The sequence below is a fragment of the Artemia franciscana genome, chromosome 16 (assembly GCF_032884065.1).
Source record: "Artemia franciscana chromosome 16, ASM3288406v1, whole genome shotgun sequence".
NCBI lineage: Eukaryota > Metazoa > Arthropoda > Branchiopoda > Anostraca > Artemiidae > Artemia > Artemia franciscana.
Genome location: NC_088878.1, coordinates 31,820,391 through 31,840,374, shown reverse-complemented (window position 1 = coordinate 31,840,374; position 19,984 = coordinate 31,820,391).

The window sequence follows — 19,984 nt, the reverse complement described above, 5'->3', positions numbered from 1 at the left end:
TTTACTAAAACTCATCATATGAAGAGAAAGTAATAGAGACTGGTAATCTAACTGAAAGCTTTTCATGCGTCTATGAGATAAGAGAGAGAGAGAATGTCTGCAAATTAGTATATTTCATCTCGTAATTTTATGTTCAAAATAATAAGTAAATAAAGGAAGAAAAGGTCAGGTTATTCTGGTGAAGTATTCAGGTAAGATTTGTCAGAAGTTTCCAAATTATGCAAGGTCAACATTTAGTATTTATTCTTAATTTCAACCACCAAGCATAAAAACCGTGATATAATCCCGTAAATTGGTATTGTGGCGGGCAACTTTATAACTGATGGTGAATTTATTAATGGTAATGTTTAAAAAAATGAATTTGTTTTTAGGAAATAGTCAGAAAGAATGTAATAGGTGAAAAAAATTATTTGTGTGAAGAATTAGAAAGGTAGAAAGCAATGGAATGCCGAGTAACAGGTAGGATAGATAGGTAGTAAAGTGAAGGAAATGATAGTGAAATCGTGATGAAATAGATTACAAAAAATCAGGTAGTCTCCGAGTAAAAACAAGAAAGAAATGTGATTCATTTTTTTTATATTTAGGAGTACTGGAGAATAAAATGACACATTATCACAAGGAAGCGTTCAAAAAATATATATTTAAAAAAATATTTTGTAACAGAGTATTTTTAGATAACAAAAATGGGTTGGACAGTGTCAAAATCTTGCTTGTTACTTTTATTTTTTAAAGGAGTAATAAAATATAATTTTGTGCTTAGTTTTAACTTTTTTTATTTTTTCGCTTAACTTTCGGGCGTAAGGGGGTAATCAAAATTTAACCATAAAACATCCAATAGAGAAATAAGTAATCTGATGATTTACAATTACTTACTAACTTGAACTTGCAGCAGGACCAGGCCTTTCTACCTCACCCGGCATCCAAACAAAGCTTCTAAATAAGGGCCTCCTATGATGGTAAAAAAGGTAAAGGATACGGCATTAGACTTTACAGTCTGTACCGGCGGTGCGGATCTCCATTTCTTGGCCCTTCAGCCAGGAAGTGCAATGGGGGGTTGGGGGCCAGCCATCCTGTGCTTTGGCACACCCTTCCTGTTTACCTTCCCCAGATTTCTCCTGGTACCCATTTAGAGCTGGGTCGACTCTGGCTAAGCTTACAGAGTCACACCACTGACCCCCGTCCCAAACTGAAGAAGTGGGTACACTGGGATTCGAACCCGCGTCCTCTCAGACAAGGGATCCCGAATCCAGCGCACCAACCCACTGTGCCTCCTATGATGGCACATCTTATGCCAATTCGTTGGTGAACTTTAGCCAGCGCTTGTCCCATTTGTGGCCGAAGTTGTCCCATTTCGCAACAACGATGCAAGGAAAATACGCTCCGGATATTTTAAGTATTGTAAATATTTGCTGCGTCTACCTCGGTGGGATCAGAACCATACAGTCATTTTTAAATTTGATATTGTTAATGCGCATTCGCGACTGAAACAATTATCTACAGATCTATGTCTTAAAACTCAGCAAATGATTGTTTTTTTTTACCCTCTTTGGCCATTTTTTGAATTGAGTTAATTTATTTATGTTGTAAAAATCGTATGTTTATTATTGTTTTTTCTTGTTTTTTTTGTGCTTACTCTATGTTTATTATTGTTTTTTCTTGTTTTTTTTTTGTGCTTACTCGACAGAGTTTTATGCATTTTGTTGGTTATAATTAAATTCTTATTTATTTGTAGAAACTTCCATCGGGCTCCAGATCTTGCTTAATTAGCGACCATCAATTTCTTGATTGTCATCTTTTTCTTCTGTCCTATGTTGATATGGGTTCAGCAAAAAGTATTCTGCTTAATGGTGCGGTCGTTGGGGCGATGCAAAATGTGTCCAAGCCAGCGGAGCCGACGGAGCCAGATGACGCTTGAGATTCTGTTGATATTTAAACAACGTCGACGAATATCATCGTTCGACGTCTGGTCTGATATCCGGATACGTAAAATTGAAGGTAGGCAAGCAGCCAAAAGCCTCTGTTGTACGTCACTGGGCTGCTTTATGGTCCACTTCACAGCACCAGAGAGTTGGACTGCCCTCACTGATGTTTTATAGATAATTAAGCAGATTTTCAAAAAAAAAACTGGCATCTGTAGCATCTCTGCCTTAACAATTTTCATTGAACGGAGAATCTTTAGGGTCATAGCTTATTTTGGAGCAAGCTATTAACATTCAGGGAATATTCTTGATAGAAAGCAAGATTCATTCAATATTTCTGGATAAAAGAACATTTAAGAGAGTGAATTCATTTCTTATGCTTTCAAGATATTTATCTCATCCCCAAAAACGGAAAAATTAAAAATCCTTTCCTTTTTGTTTCCCTCGTCTTGAAGGATTTCAATATTTCAACGCTGATTTCCCTGATGTGTTCCTGGGAATTCAAGGTGATAATCTTCTACTCGTTTCCTGAACTTATTGAGAAAGCGAAAGACAGAAAATAGGAGATAGCACCGTCACAAGAAAAATCAATGCATAAAAATAAGCAAGGCAGTAATTTGAGATATTCGTTAAACAATTTGGGCCTAATGTTAACCTAACATTAAATTAAAAAATTTTATTAGCGCAAATATCTAAGTTTATAATTTTAATCAATTGCCTTTCCTGACACTCATTGCATAATGGCCCAGTCTTGACTTTCGACATTTGTTTGCCTGTCATTCCACGCGAATTAATGGTCCTATGTCAATTCTAAATTCTTGGTTCAACCTGCCCAAGACCAGAGGTAGGTGTGTCTTGTTTACCTCTCACTCCAGGCAATCTAATGGTCCTAAGTCAATTTTAATTTCTTGGTCAACCTGCCTGAGACTCTAGGCATGCGTGACTTGCTAAAAGATAAAAAACAAATATTGGCCCAATAAGAGAGGCACATTTACTCCCGCTGTTTACCCGTGCCATTTAACCAAACACTTAGAAAACTATAGGTTCTATCACTATCTTAGCTACTGCCCTAGGAATTGCGCATGGATGAGTAATAGATAGACATCTCTATTAACAAATGAACTAACATCATTTTTAAACTATCCTAATAAGAGGGGGGGGGGTAGTGCCAGAATTCCCTATCACTCAATTGGACTATCTGTCTTGGCTTTTCTACAACTAGCCATGACTTGACGCCCACAACTATTCCATTTTAATTCATTCCAAATTACTGCCAAATTACTGCCTGAGCTTGGCAAACATATAGACAGAAAAGGGAATAATTGAAAAGGGACTTGCTTTTATTCCCGTTCACTGCTCGTGTCAAAAAGTTGATTTTTGAATTAAAATTGAATAGTTTTTGGGCATCAAGTCATGGCTAATTGTTCAGAGCCATTGATGGCGCCAAAGAAACAACGGTTTAGTTACCGGGTCTTTTTTTATAGGGAGAGGTTGCAAATCATGTGTTAACTCATGGTTTCATTGCAATTCAAAACAAATAGGTATTTAACATCAACATACGAATATTTCTTCAAATGTATATAAAGAACGCCTAAATGGTGGTCAGCGCTAACCCACTTCCCCCCCTCCGGCATTTAACCTCCCCCTAAAAATAGCCTTCCAGAAAATATTCCTCCTCCGTGGAAAATACCCCCTGGAAAATACCACCCCAAGGAAAATATCCCCTGCTGAAAATACCCCCACGGAAAATGATCCCCTGGAAAATACCCCTCCCTCCAGTGGAAAATATCTCCGCCGGTAAATATCCCCTGTGAAAAATAAGGCTTTTCAAATTTGAGAATTTTATTTAAACATTGTTGTTTTTTTTCCGTAGGGGTACTGAATTTTGGTAGGTGTATATTATACGCCACTCACTTCCCGTTTTACCCACTTCCTGTTTACCCACCCCCCCCCTCTGGCATTTAACCTCCCTCGGAAAATAACCCTCCAGAAAAAAACCCTCCTCCGTGGAAAATACCCCCTGGAAAATACCACCCCGAGGAAAATATCCTCTGCTGAAAATACCCCCACGGAAAATACCCCCCCCCCTCCAGTGGAAAATATCATCCCGTGGAAAATATCTCCGCCGGTAAATATCCCCCGTGAAAAATAAGACTTTTCAAATTTGAGAATTTTATTTAAACATTGTTGTTTTTTTTCCGTAGGGGGAAAGAATTTTGGTAGGTGTGTATAATACACCACTCACTCATGTTTATGCTGTGTAAAACTCGAGAGCAAGCCGGTTTCTTCGTTAGTTTCTTTCAGCTTAGCGTGAGACAAGACAAATACAAGTGACAGAATAGATAAGAAATTTATAATTTTTGCTATAGATTTGCACATAAGGGGGGGGGGATAAAGTATTTGGACATTTTTAAGTCAGAAAACAATTCTTACTTCATAATATGGAAAATAATTGTACCTAACACATTTCGCATGCAGACCCGCTATACTTTACTATCCCCCCCTAATGTGCAAATATATAGCCAAATTTGTTTCTGAAGTAAATAAGAAACTAACGAAGAAACAAGCTTGTTCTCGAGTTTTACACGACAATTTGCAAAACCATTTTTGTAAAAAAGACGCACAAAATCAATTTTGTTGCATTTACAAGAATCTTTGCCTTTTTATTTGCCAAATTTTTCTTCTTTCGTCTATTTAGGTTTTGTGGGAATTCCGATTTGGGATATTTAGGGGTTCCAAACAAATTAACAAAACAGCCAACTGTATTGAGGAAATATATATTTCCACGCATAAATATATATACATTATATATATATATATATATATATATATATATATATATATATATAATATATATATATATACATATATATATATATATATATATACATATATATATATATATATATATATATATATATATATATATATATATATATATATATATATATATATATATATATATATATATATATATATATATATAATTAAAATTATGATCTTTGGGTGGAGAGTTTCGATAATTACCACCAAAATGATGAGGGCTATGTATTCTTTTTGAAGATCAATCGTTAAAATGAGGGGATAGATAGAAAAGATAAAATGATAGATAAAAGATAGAATAGATAAAATGAGGGGGGGATAAAATAGATAGATCAACTCTTATGCTGCAAGAAATTTATATTAGAAAAGAGGGGGAAAGTCAGGAGTTTTCAAATTTACTAATTTGAACCTCAAAACAATTTTTATATATAAATTCACTAACCTTATGATTCAAGGTGAAAATTAGATGTGATTGCTCCCTCCCCTAAAAGATCAAAAATAAACTAAACTTTCAGAATCTTGTGATATTAAAAACAAATCCCTGGTTAAATAAACATTTGAAACATTTACCACTCCTGCTAATAAATTTGAAAGATTTTATAGTAATTTTGCAGGTTTAAATCATTTTAGTGTCATTTTTTAATCTGTTTCAAGACACATTCTACATCTTGTTAAAGACATTTATCACTATCAGTCTGTATAGTAAACCCAAAAATGTAAAATAGTTTAAGATTGGGCAGCTAGAAACAACCCACAAAACAGTATCAAGTTTACATTCAAATCGACTTTAATTACAACATTGTGACAGGCTCTCTTTTCCAGTGTGAAAAACTTATTAGTGTCAAAGCCCTTGGTGGACTCTTCTATCCGGGCCACCATTGTAGTCACTGACTCTAAGGTCCTGGCTTCAATAATAGTCACTCTTGTAGATAAATTAGACGGCCTTTTTTACACTGCACATCTGATAAATCATGTTATTCTGCTTCAAAATTGCTTGGGGGGGGTTGAATTAATTTTTCTTATCGTCGGGCTCAAAATTAGGAAAAAATCCTGCGTGAGGGCTTGGTTGAAACCTTTCAATCTGACCAAGGCCGTATCCGGGGGGATAGGGTCTTGTAAAAATGTAACAAGAATGAATATAGGAAATTTTCAAGCGTTTTTTGAAGTATTTTTGTACCCCCCCCCCCCCCCAAAAAAAAAAAATCTTGAATAGGCCCAAAATTTGAGGCAAGTGTAAAAATAAAGACATTTAAGAACCTTTTCCTTTCCTAGGGCCTCATCATTTATCCTTCCTCTTCAGTAACTTTAATCCATTCATTGCACTAAACATATTTTTTTGTGGATAAATTCAGAGCGAAAGTTATTTTTAATTGTGTTCTTATTTGTAAGTTAATTTGTATCTAAAATTTACTCTGCTTCAAAATTGCTTAATAATGCCCCGTTTAATAACTGGTATTTAATCTGTTTTGATTTTGGATGACAGACTCGAGGTTTTAAAATAGATTTTCTCCAGTTCTGAATGATTATAAAAAAAAATTCCATACAGTATTTAAAAAAAAAAATAAATAAAAATGCCGTCACAGTTTGGAAGCTCTTGACTTTAAATCAAGTTTGCTAACGAATTATCAATCGCAAACTACTACGGAGAATATACTGAAGCCACAAACTTAGAAAAAGTTCATCGCGGAAAAGCTATTCTTATATCCTCTTCCATCATCGATACCGCCTTATTTATTTTCCAAAACTAGTTGATACAATATTATGCACCATCCACACCAGTATTTCACTACTACAACCTTCTAAAGCTACACATTCATCACGGTAAACTTTTCTTTAATCCCACCTCCTCTCTTGTTAGTAGTACCACTTTTTTACACACGAAGTTTAATTGATGCATCTATGCACCATTTACATTTAGCGGGACCTATTTATGAAAGCGTAAAGGGGGGGGGGGGGGGGGGGTTCAAACATTTTTTTAAAGGCACAACAAAAGTGTCTAAAATGCAGGGTGGAATATTTTTTCAATTAAAAAACAACAAAAAACAGTTTTTGAAAGTCTAGGGGGATAATCTCCCCTGCCAGTTGGCACCTATTCTTACAACCATAAACGAAAAATTATGAGACCTCAAAATATCATTAAACTCGAGCAATTAAAACTAAACAGATATAATTTAGGGATATGTCACAAACAAATAACCAGATTCATCTCAGGAAACTCTTATAAACTATTACTGAAGTAAATAAACAGACCCTCGAAAAATTTATCATACTCCAATAACCATGAAATCACCATTCAGTTTAAAATTCATCTTTTTATTTTTCCATGCTCTGCCCATTGCTATTAAAAAAAAAAACATAATCTTATTTACAAAGTTTGAAAATCTGATGTCAAACTATTAAGATGCAGCAGAGCCTTATTTATAAGGATTTTAGCGCAATAAAAAACGAATTGCCCCAATAATTCCAGAAAAACAAATCACACGTCATTTTATTTCTTCTGCTTGGTTCACATCGAAATTTGTCGTCTCAAAGAGACACTAGTTGCCCATTGAAAACAGGACTAAAAGTGGACTTTAGAAGAGACAATAACAATTCTAAGAAAAGACCATAGATTTATTACTTGAATTGATACCAAATAATTTACAAACAGCAATGCATTACATTAGCACGGAAATAGCCAACAAAAGTGATGGCAACCATAGATTTATTACCAGAATTAACTTATACCTTAGTTCCTCCAGTGCCTCCAAAAGCACACAGGGTGGCATTGAGTAGCTTTCAATATGCACTCAAGTGCGCTGCGTTGATGTCCTCCCACTCTAGGATGAGATTCTATCTGGAGGTCTCTTTTGTCAAGTTCAGATGTGCTCCAGAGCGTCTTATTACCTGAATTGATACCAAATAATATATAAACAGCAATACATTAAGTGAGCAGGTAAACAGCTAATAATAGTGGTGGCAAAGTGGTTGCAACAATTGGTTTGTTACCTGAATTGATATCAAATAACTAGGTGTTGGGGTGGCGCATGCTAGATGCCAGCAGGCATCTAGCATGTTTGTTAGATTTACTTTTCTTTTCTTTTTGTTAATAGAATCAAAAAATACTATCTCTCTATGTATTATATTATTATTATTTCTATATTATAATCTCTAGAATCACTAGAGGCTAGTAAGCCTCTAGTGTCGGGCCTAGAAACAAAATCTTCCATGTCATTACCAACATTAATTCATTTTTGTTGTTTGTCGCTCCAAGCTGATCAATCGTTTTCTCTTTGAAGCATCTTACGTCTCCTGGATTTGAATAGCTCATTGCTCGCTATTTCTCCACGAGCTTTATTGTTTTCTCCCAATATACGCATCTTTCCACGTCGTCTCTGATGGCCTAAAGTAACTTCGATAGATCCTTTAAAAACATCTTGGAAAGTGTACCATTCTTCTCCAATACTTGTTGACTCCTCGATCTTGAGTGTAGAGAAACGGATTGACAGTTGTTCAGGCTCTTCTTCTTAAAAACAATCAAAGGCTCAAACAGAGCTTTAGAAATTTATTTTCTAAAGCAGAAATTATTTGTGTATATGAGGGGTTTCACCCCCTCGTCAATACCTCACGCTTTACGCCAAATTTTTTTTTCAAGAGGTATTTATTTTAATTAAACCCTTTGTGATACAGGGGTCATTCTTAAAGAACTGGAACAAAATTCGAACCTTAGCGTTAAAAATGAGGCATTGACGAGGTTTTAATTTAGGTTTTAAATGAGGTTTTCATTAGTCATGTACAGTGACCCAAAATCATAACCTGTATTAATTCAAAAACGTTCAGAAATTAAATTTAAAAAATGTTTTTTAGCTATAAATAAGGAGCAACATTAAAACTTAAAAAGAACAGAAATTATTCCATATGTGAAAGGGGCTATCTCCTCCTCAACACCTCACTCTTTGCGCCATTTTTTTTTTTTAAGCATAGTTTTAAGAAAGAGTCAAACTTGAGCGTAAAGAGCAATGGCGTTGAGGAGGGGATAGCCTATTTCATATACGGAACAATTTCTGTTCGTTATGAATTTTGATGTCGCTCCTTACTTGCAGTTAAAAAAAAAACCTGTTTTTCTTTTATTTAATCACCCAACAAGTTTCGTGTGGCTTTAGCAAGGCTTACAACACAACACCGACCGGACGGTAACAGAACATAACAACCAACAAAAGTCCACTAAATCGACCCACCTAATGTTGTCATATAGGGAGGAGGAATGAGACCGTTTCAAGATGTAAAAGAACTATTGTCCCAAAAAAAGGAATGAATTAGGGAAAAAGAAAACAGTTTTTTTTTATTCACAGCCAGTTTTTTTGTTTTTTTTTCTGCAATCTAAGCTGACTTGGAATTCATCAGTGGGAGCACTGGTCTGAATGACATTGGCATGAAATATTGGAAAGATTATAAACACGAAAAGAAAGAGCTATTTCCTTTTCACTTAAATCAAACATCCTTAGATTCCCATGAAGTTTACTTTTTCAAGCTTCAATCATTGCTCTTAGTGACACAACATTAATCAGAGTTCTTAGGAGTTTCCGCTTTTTCGCATAAAATCGATTATACAACTATTTGTCTATAACTAATGGAGATTCCCAACATGGGTCCCAAAAGCAGCAGGGACTAATTCCCTTGAATCAACATAATTTACTGAAGATGTTTATTTTACATAATTTGAAAACTCTCTTAGGATAGTGAAGAGCAGCATGGACAAAATAAGGTTTGAGAGAGAGAAAAATGAAAATTTATACTAGCAAAAACCAACAGCAAAAAAAAATAGTTTAACGGCCACCCAAAGAAGTCAAAAATTTTCTCTAGGAGGTGGTAAATTATATATATTGCTATAACAAAACATGATGAACAAACAGGTCATATTTCGCCTACTACATCGAAAACCACTTACAGATAAAGATTACATAATAATAAAACCATGAGAGCTCAACCTCCCTCACCCCCCAAAAAAGAAACAGAATTAAAATCATACTTATTAAAAGAATTTATTTTATTACTATCTCGAGAGAAAAAATCACCAGTATTTTTTATACCAAGCAGTGCGTGGTAATGAAGTGTAAGGAAGGAGCGATTCGGCCCAATAGTAACTGAAACTTTACAAACGGAATTTTTATAATAATTTGTACATCAAAAGAATTCACTTTTCACGCTGGTTACAAATATATGAGGTTAATTAAATTGAATGTTACCCATCAAAAGCTACAAGCGTGGGAAAACTTGCCTGATTTTCGAAAAACAGGGGAAACAACTCCAAAAACTCAAGCAATCTTAATGAAAATCACACCATCAGCTTCAGGAATGAGTGTTGATTTTTTTTCCAGGAGTGATCGTATCAGACCAATGACCCTAGAAAGTCAGGAGAGGGCTCATTCAAACAAAGTATTAACGTGCTTTTTAAGTGACCGAAATTATTGAAGGGTAACTAGCCCCTCTTACCACGTCCTCTTTTTCCCCAAAGACATCCAATCAAACTTATGATGTAGCCTTTTGATTGAACATAGTTTAAAGGTTTCAAAACTATGCCTTGGGAATGACATGACCCCCCCCCAGCCCCTGGAGAAAGGGCTGTAATTTGTGTAAATTGACCATTATTTATATTTAATATCTATCATTGGGAAACACATATAGGGAAATTTTTAGGGAGTGGGGGATACTCAAAGGGGAGAATTTTTCGTGGGGAGAAAAGTCTCCTGGGAAATTTTTTCACGGGAGGGGGGGAAGTTGACTTCCAGACAGGATTCGGAAAACAGTCGGAAATCAAATAAAAAACGAACAGGGTTTTTTCAACTGAAAGAAACGAGTAACATTTACAATTAAAACGAACAGAAATTACTCCATATATAAGGGGGAATGCCCCTTTCTCAACTCTCGCTCTGTAAGCTAAAGTTTGACTTATTGTCATAATTTTTTATAAAATACTTCTAAAACACAAGGGTCGTTGAGTTTTAATGAGAAGTATTTTTTAAAAACTTTTAAGAATATAGCACAGTGAACCCTAAGTGATCAAGTTGGATCCCCAGGGGGTCCATGAAAATTTATCTGGTTTAGATAGTGAATATTGGCTTGTTTCACCTATCAATACTACTACTACCACTACTAACAATTCACCGCAGGACCAAGCCGGCTCAGCCCAACGTAGTTACGAACGTTTCTCCTCCATCCAAATCTAGTCAAAGCCTTCCTCTTTACACCCTCCCGTAAAGTTTCAATTTCCCTTAAATCTTTCCTAACGACCTACTCCCACCCCATTCAGGGATGACCTGCTTTTCGTTTGAGCCTAGATGGTTGGCTGACAAGGACGATCTTTGGCAATCTGTCATATTTAACCCGCAGAACACGTCCTAGTCATCTCAACCTTTTTTTCATTATAGCTATTCATCATATAAATTACTCATCATATATATTGGGATTAGATCACACTTTTTGTACAGTTTATTCTGAGATAAACGGTCAGTCGGACCCAAAACAATCGTTAGACAATTTCTCTGGAAAATATCTAACAAATCCTCCTGTATTTTGGAGCCCCTACTCTTCAGGACCATGCTAGACCAGTGTCATAACCATCACTTTAGCTTCCAATATTGCTAATCTTAGTTTACAGATTTATCTTCCTATTCTTCCAAACTTTTTTCAACTGTGGAAAACAGCCTGGGAATTGGTTATTCAACTAACATCTTTCGCCGCACCTACCGTTATTACTAATAAACATAAAAGTTTTTTACACTGGAAGTACGGAGCAACATTAAGATTTAACATAAACACACACAAATCCGCATGTGTGGCGGATGTCCCCAACTTTCATCCTCACTTTTCATGCTAAAGTTTTTTAGTACTTTTAAAAAAACTTGTTGCTCTAATTAAACCGTTCTTGTGTTTCATGAGTCATTCATAAAGAACTGGGATAAAAAATCAAACTTTAGCGTAAAGAACAAGGTATTGAGGGGTCAACCCCACTCGTATACTGAATAATTACTGTTGGTTTTAAGTTTTAATGTTGCTCCTAACTTTCAGTTAAAAACTTGTTTTTTTAAATTTAATTTCTGCTATTTTTCAAATAATGATGGGAAATCTGGTTCCACCTAAATGGAAAATTCCTCCCCCACAAATTTATCCCCGCTAGAAAATTCCTTCGGGAAAATTCCATCCTCGCTGAAAATTCTCCCGAAAAATTTTTTTGGGGACGGTTCAGTCTGAAAAATTCTCCCTAGTTTACTTTCATTTGAAAGACTTAAAATTCTGATCCTTTTAAGTCCTGCCAGAAATCTCCCTCTATCTCCGTTGGAAAGTATTCCCAGACCCCTGCCCCCAGTGGAAAGTTTCTTCCCCGGAAAATTCCTCCGTGGAGAATTTCTCCCACCGAAAACCCATCACCAATGAAAAAATATGGAATGTAGCCTTAGGGGGCTACATTCCAACCCCACTAAAAATTTCCTCCGGAACATTTCTACATGTAAAATTGAGTCGACAAAGAAAAAGTAAGACAAATGAAAAGAATTCCGTATGAAGATTCTGGTAAATTCCCCTAGGGTAAATTTCCCCTGGAAAGTTCATCGAATGAAACTTTCCTCCCCGTGGAAAATCCTCCGGAGCAGAAAATCCACCCGCCAAAAAAATGTCTGTATACATGTTTAGAGTGAGTTTTGTCGGAGTTGATATTTGGAGAATAAAAGTGGGCTATTTTCTATATCTTTACAAGATTTCCCCCGAACCCTGGCGGTATAGGAAAAGAGTTCTCGAAAAATAACGTCATTACAATATCGACAAGAGGATTTTGTCGATTTTTGTAAGTTTACCCTCGTAAACTTTTTGTAAGAATTTTGGAGTTTACCCTCCCAGAATATAGTTAGAGAGATATCAGTGGTGACACAGATCATGCCATCTTGGGCCAATTGTTTGGTCCCTATCTCCTCAAAAACCACATAGCTAGTACACTTTTCAAAACCACACTGGTTGTAATATCACTGCGGGAAGAAATTACAGAACCCTTGTAATCGCTTGATCGCGTTACTATGCTCTAGTAGCACCACCAGAGGCACTGATGTGGCGTCAGAGATCAGGGTGCAACGTAACAATTTCAAAGTGCTTAACAATAACCCCAACATAGCTGAAACTACAACTTTTTCATCAAATTCCTGAACTGAATTCTGATCACTAGTCGGAATTCACTAGTTCACTAGTCAGTACGTTTTAACAGTTGCTGAAGGTTTCCAAACTACCTTAATTATTTTCATGTGGATTAAGATTCAAACAGATTTGGTTCTACCTGTTGTTATTGACTTTGCTTACTTGACTAAGTCTCATCCAGCCTCTGTGCCTTCTTTTCTTCTAAAAATTCAACGAATAAGGTGGGTACATTCCAGATGGCAAAAGACCGAGTAGTTACGGGGGATTATAGGTTGGGAGTTTATCATTAGATATCGTGGCGTTGAAAGCACGTGCCATGCGCACATCATTCATATTTTGGTAGCTGTAGCACTAATTTTATTGATACAGTCTTCTGATCCAGTACATTATGGTGCGGGAGCAGTTGAGGCAGGGTCACCGATTGGAAGGGGTAGGATTATTGCCCCTCTGAGTTCGTACATAATATTTTTCGGCAATTCCATTAAAAAAATGCCTCCCTCCCCCTAGATTTTGCAAAATGCTTTTCTTTTGTATATTCATAAAAGACTACCTTTTTTAGTATTTTCATAAGACTAGATAGGAAAGAGAAAAAAAACAGCGCAGAAACCTCAAGCAAACATGAACTAAAAACTAATCGGTAAAGGATTCCCCTTCGCACCATCGTAACCAACGCGGCAACGTTTACCCAGTAAACAGCAACATGGTTCATAGTTGTTTTTTTTTACTTTTTAAAGCTGCACCATAAGTGAAAAATACAAAATTTTGAAGTTTTTTTTTTATATCTTCATAAAAAAAAAGACCCCTCCCCCTTCCATACATACATACATACACAACACACACACATACACACACACACACACAAAAAAAAGACAAATATCTAAAATACAATAACAAAAAAAATAAGCTGCTACACTAACAATAGAGAAAAAATGGCAGTTAGATAAAAAAACACATTTAATACTAAAAAAAAGCTGATATATTAAGCTTGTCATTTAATCAATTAGGGAGGGAATTATTTTATGTGTAGCCTATTATACAAAATTGAAAGAGTCATACAAAATTGTGGTTTTTAAGTCACAACATAATACACTTAAATAGCACAAAACTTTAAAAACACAAAAATTAAAAAAAAACATTTGATCGGCTTTCGCACTATGTAGGTAATTTTCTATGTTCAATGGTGAAGTTATGGTACATTAATTGTAGCCTTTGACACTTCTACAAGTCGTTTCACACTAGGTTAATATAAGAATTTGTAAAACCATCATAAACATCGTCTAACATCTTTACAATCGTCATAAACAAAACATTCTAATATTAAAAATGTGGAATGGAGACGGATGTTAAAAGTCTTATAGAATTATTAAAGAACTTATACTAGTGTGGAAGGTTTTACGGCGTCAAGTGAAAACCCCGCTAGTGAAAACCCAACTTCATAACGTAACGTATAAGAAGTTATAGTAATGTGTTTTACAGCGTAAATTGAAAACCTCGCTAGTGAAAACCCAACTTCATAACGTAATGTAAATTATGGAGTTATACTACTGTGGAAGGTTTTACGGCGTAAAGTGAAAACCCAACTTCACATCGTAATGTAAATTAAGAAGTTATACTAGTGTGGAAGGTTTTACGGCGTAAAGTGAAAACCCCAATAGTGAAAACTCAATTTCATAACGTAATGTAAACTATGAAATTTATTCATAGCTTAATATTATATTAAGCTTGTCATTTAATCAATTAGGGAGGGAATTATTTTATGTGTAGCCTATTATACAAAATTGTGGTTTATAAGTCACAACATAATACACTTAAATAGCACAAAACTTTAAAAACACAAAAATTAAAAAAAAAAAACATTTGGTCGGCTTTCGCACTATGTAGGTAATTTTCTATGTTCAATGGTGAAGTTATGGTACATTAACTGTAGCCTTTGACACTTCTACAAGTCGTTTCACACTAGGTTAATATAGAATTTGTAAAACCATCATAAACATCGTCTAACATCTTTACACTCGTCATAAACAAAACATTCTAATATTAAAAATGTGGAATGGGACGGATGTTAAAAGTCTTATAGAATTATTAAAGAACTTATACTAGAATGGAAGGTTTTACGGCGTCAAGTGAAAACCCCGCTAGTGAAAACCCAACTTCATAACGTAACGCATAAGAAGTTATAGTAATGTGTTTTACAGCGTAAATTGAAAACCTTGCTAGTGAAAAACCCGACTTCATAACGTAATGTAAATTATGAAGTTATACTAGTGTGGAAGGTTTTACGGCGTAAAGTGAAAACCCCAATAGTGAAAACTCAATTTCATAACGTAATGTAAACTATGAAATTATACTGAGCGATATGAAATAGCTGACCCTCGTCATCTCAGTTCAGCTTGTTTTGTGCTGGTTTTTCCGAGTTTCCTGCAGTGATGGTGTAAGTAACCAAACACTTAGCGTTCCTAATCTTGCTTAGTGCTATTGTCATGTAAATTATATACGAGAAAAACACCCTATTTGAACTTTATTCACCTTGCTTTGTGGTGGCGCCATCTACATTTTATAGCTTACTGCAATTCGGACTTCTAAAGGCACCACCAGATGGCTTTACCATCGCCACAACATCTATCGACCGCTCTCATCGCGGTAAACGTACAGGTAGATTCAAAAAGGGGATGAAGATACCAGTATTAACTTCAACAAAGACTAAGACTAAAGCCCTACCTCGAAGACCAAGTTGCCTAGTACCAATAAATTGCTTTCTTGCTCATAAAACACCGCCTGTACTCGCTCCTTGGTGTAGTGAACCGGTTGTGATTAGCGACTGTGACAAAACGCCTAATGCTCCACGTCCTCAGTGTTTACCAGCTAAGCAAAAGCTGCCTAATATACTCGTGAGTAACGCGCGTTCCTTAAACAATAAAATCGACGAGCTCAAAGTTATAATCAAGCAAAACAACGCCTCAATCGCAATAATAAGTGATCGCTAGTACACTACTTGTGAGTCAGCGCGCATTAAAGGCTACACTGGCTACTTTAATACTCATCACGACCGTGGCCTGAATCGCCATGGAGGCGGCGCAGGATTTTCGGGAAAATCTACCGTCAAGGCTGTTAAGTGATCCAATCGACTCATGAGATATTGTGGACAGAATATAAACCAACAGATTTATCCAGAAGATTCTCGTGTTTTGTAGTCGCTTCGGTCTATTACCCTGAGAGTGCCAGAAACAAGAAATAACTTGTTGAGCACATACAGTTTTTCGTAGACAAAATACACCAAACTACACCTCTCCTTCCTTTGTGATTGCTGGTGACTTTAACCAAACAAACAAACAGAGGATGTCCAGAGTCTTGGATTTGCGGCAAGTTGTCACGATACGGATCCATCAGAGTGGCAGCATAATTGACTTGATCTTAACAAACCTTACAGACTTCTATGATACAGCGCGGTCTCTAGGACCCCTCAAGAATTTCGATCATTTTATAATTATCTGGGAAACAAATTCAGCAATCCCCAAAACCAAACGAGTCAACTACTATACGACCGCTAACAAGAGATTCGATTTCTACATCGATGGATCGATCATCGAACATCGATGGATGCCGATCGCTGGATCGGCAACTACAGATTAGATGACATTTGCTCCGAGCCGGACATCAACGTAAAAAGTCAGCTAAATAGCCTACTTCAAAAGAAGTCATTCTTGTTTCCCGACTAAAGTCATTACCTTTACGGATACTGATAAACCATGGATCACAAGCGACCTCAAGGACGTAGTTAAGACTCACTGCCGCCTTCACAGCAATGGCAATTCAGTTTTTTCAGCCATTTTGCGGAATCATATTGTCAAACCTAATAGGGGAGCGAAGAGACGATATACGAAGGACAAAATTATGCCCTAACTTACAACAGATCCACTCGAATATTCGTCAGTAAAAAGATTTGCTGGTGAAGCGACACCCAGGGACTTAAGGGTATTGAAAGAGGTGCCTTATTATCGGCTATGAAAGTAAGCTCTTTTTTGTTGGCATGCCACCTTTTCGTCAATCATCAGTTCAGAAATTGAGTCTCTCATTACTGAGCGACTTACGTGGACGACTTGTCTGCTCTTCTGAAATATTTCATTGAAACTCCGAGGCAGTTTCCCAATTCAGTGATTGGGGAATTCTTTGGCAAGGAAAACATCGTTTGTTCCTGCCTCTGGATAGTTGATTTAATTAGAAATTTTTTTTTCTTTATGTAGATCGTCTTTTTCCTGTTTTGCCAACAAAAACTCCTTTTTTGTTGGCATGCCACCTTTTCGTCGATCCTCAGTTCAGAAATCGAGTCTCCCATTACTAAGGCAGAGATTGATGACATAGGTGAAATTTTCAAGCCACTCTCTTCCATTATTAACCAATGGGTGCACGCAAGCATATTCTCCCTTTAGTGATCGATTTTTTGCAAGATCGTTTCCAGTGCGTCTATAGCCTTTTCCCTGGAGACATCAACTCCGAATGCGCTGAGCTCACGTGTGGTGCCCCACAAGGCACGAAACTTGCAGCGCTGTGTGTTTTGGCAGTTATAAACGTTGTCCTATCTGAGTTTGAGGACAGGTTTAATACGTGGACGACTTGTCAGCTCTTCTGAATTCATTGAAACTCCGAGGCAGTTCCCCAATTCAGTGATGCAATAATGAGCAACTTTAAAGGCCAATGTACTATCAACAGCCTTTAAATCAACGATGGAAAAACAAAAATCCTTCGCTTTGATTCTTTTAAAAGGACTTTGTCAGTCCACCTCTACCGTAGCCTAGTGTATCTTCGGCTGTTAGTCTCAGTGTCAAATTTAGAGTTGACTGCTCATTTAGTACTCATGTTGATACAATCACTATAAAGGTAAATGGTGCGATACGTACCCTTATCTTACTACGTCGTTTCGGTTTTTCTGTGTCCCAACTTAAGACGACTTATCTTACATAGATCCGACCAATTCTCAAGTATGCTTGCTCTGTATGGGGTCCTCAAGTCAACAACAAAAGGTATCTAAGCGATCAACTCGAGTCACTACAAAAAAAAGCCTTTAAAGTTATTCTATCAGACGCATATGTAAGTTATGAATCGGCATTATCTGTCTACAACTACCGTCCCTTCACGAACATTATTTGGGTTTGATCTGCCAATTTGGCCAATTTCTTCTTAGCAGTGAAAAACATAGTGAAATTAAGTCACCAGTGATGAGAAATAAAATAAACACAAGTGACAAATTGAGACTGGAATTGCCTACTCCAAGAACAAACCATTTTTCCAATTTGTTCGTTCCTTTTTACATTTCAGTGTTTAATAAGTTATAGTCTAGTGTTTTTCTTGTTTTCATTGTAATTAATAGCGCCGTTTAGTTGGAATTTTTATTCTAAATATGATTGCATGTATAAATAAAATTATTCAATTCTGCTAGTGTGACAGCTTTTACGGCGTAAAGTGAGAAACTCACTACCGTAAACCCATTTTCATAACGTAATGTAAGTTAAGAATTTATGCTAGTGTGGAAAGTATTACGGCGTAAAGTGAAAACCCCACTAGTGTAAACCTAACTTCATAACGTAACGTAAATTATGGAGTAATACTAGTGTGGAAGGTTTACGGCGCAAAGTGAAAACCCCACTTCATAACGTAACATAAATTGTGAAGTTATATTAGTGTGGAAGGTTTACGGCATAAAGTGAAAGCTCCACTATTCACTCCCTAGAAACAAATACAAAAACAAAAAAAGGTGCAGGTACATATTTTTTTCAAAATAGAGAATCAGTGTTAGGGCTAAATCATAAAAAAAAGTTAAAGTAAAGTTTGGCAGATTATGGACAAGGCTGGAGAAAACCATCTTTTCTCCAAAAGTTTCTAAAAATAAACACTTTTCCTAATATCCCCAATAAGAATTTCCCTAATAGGATCAGCAAACAATGAAAAAACAAGATAATGACGATCTATATAAAGAATATTTTCTAATTAAATCAACTATCCAGAGGCAGGGATAAACGATGCTTTCCTTGCCAAAAATAAATATAAAAATTATAATAAAAAAATTGGTCGTTTCTAAAATATCAGTTATAATCAAGTAAAAAGAAATGACGGGAAACTCAAAAGAAACAAAATTCAAAGGTGGAAGATGAAAAACAGAACGAAGTAGAGACGCAAAATGTAGACCAAAAACTGTTTTAGTTTTTATTAGTGGCAATTAACTAAGTAACGGTGAATCTCTCAAAAACACAAAAAAATGTATACGTTCTTGCACCGCATGTACTGACACGAGCGAGTCCCTTTACTCATTATGAGCATAAAAGGGGGAGAGTGTGCTGCTATCAGCCATTTTAGGATGAAGGTAATGACAAATAATTAACAAAAAATATTTATTTTAATTATGGAACGCAATCTCACTTATATGTAATTATGATTATAAATGCATAATTTAACATAGATCCTTTATTTCAATTTTGTAAAGAAATGCTTTCTGGCAAGTAATTTTCAGAAAAAAAAAACCTAAAAAAGAGAAACAAGTGTACAGCAAAAAACTTCTTAGTCCAGTATTCACAATAAAATGCACAATTCATCAGAATCTCTTAAATAGAGTTATATGGACCTTAGCCATGCAAATTATGTCGGGACTTGTAAATCAAGGAAAAAATCCTATAAAAAAAAAAAAATCGCGGAAAAATTTCTCTAGTCGTAATAGTAAATATTATTTTGGCGACAAATTTTAAAAAGAGCTAGAAACACCTCAAAGATGATGTCAGTTTTGCTGTGGTGTCATTTTGAGGGCTTTTACAATGTTATACAATATTAAAAAAATATGATGGTGCAAAAGAAGGGCCAAAAATATTCGACCCTACTGTTCCTAAATATTTATTTTATCTTCAAGATCATATTTTTGTTTGATGAAACAAAACCAAAATAAGAACTACGTTGAACTTCTATGTGAAATTTTACTAATTTTAGGGAAGTTACTAGTGAAGTTTAATATGATGGTACAAAAAAAAAGGGCCAGAAATATTCGACCCTACTGTTCCTAAACATTTTATTTTATCTTCAAGATCATATTTTTGTTTGAT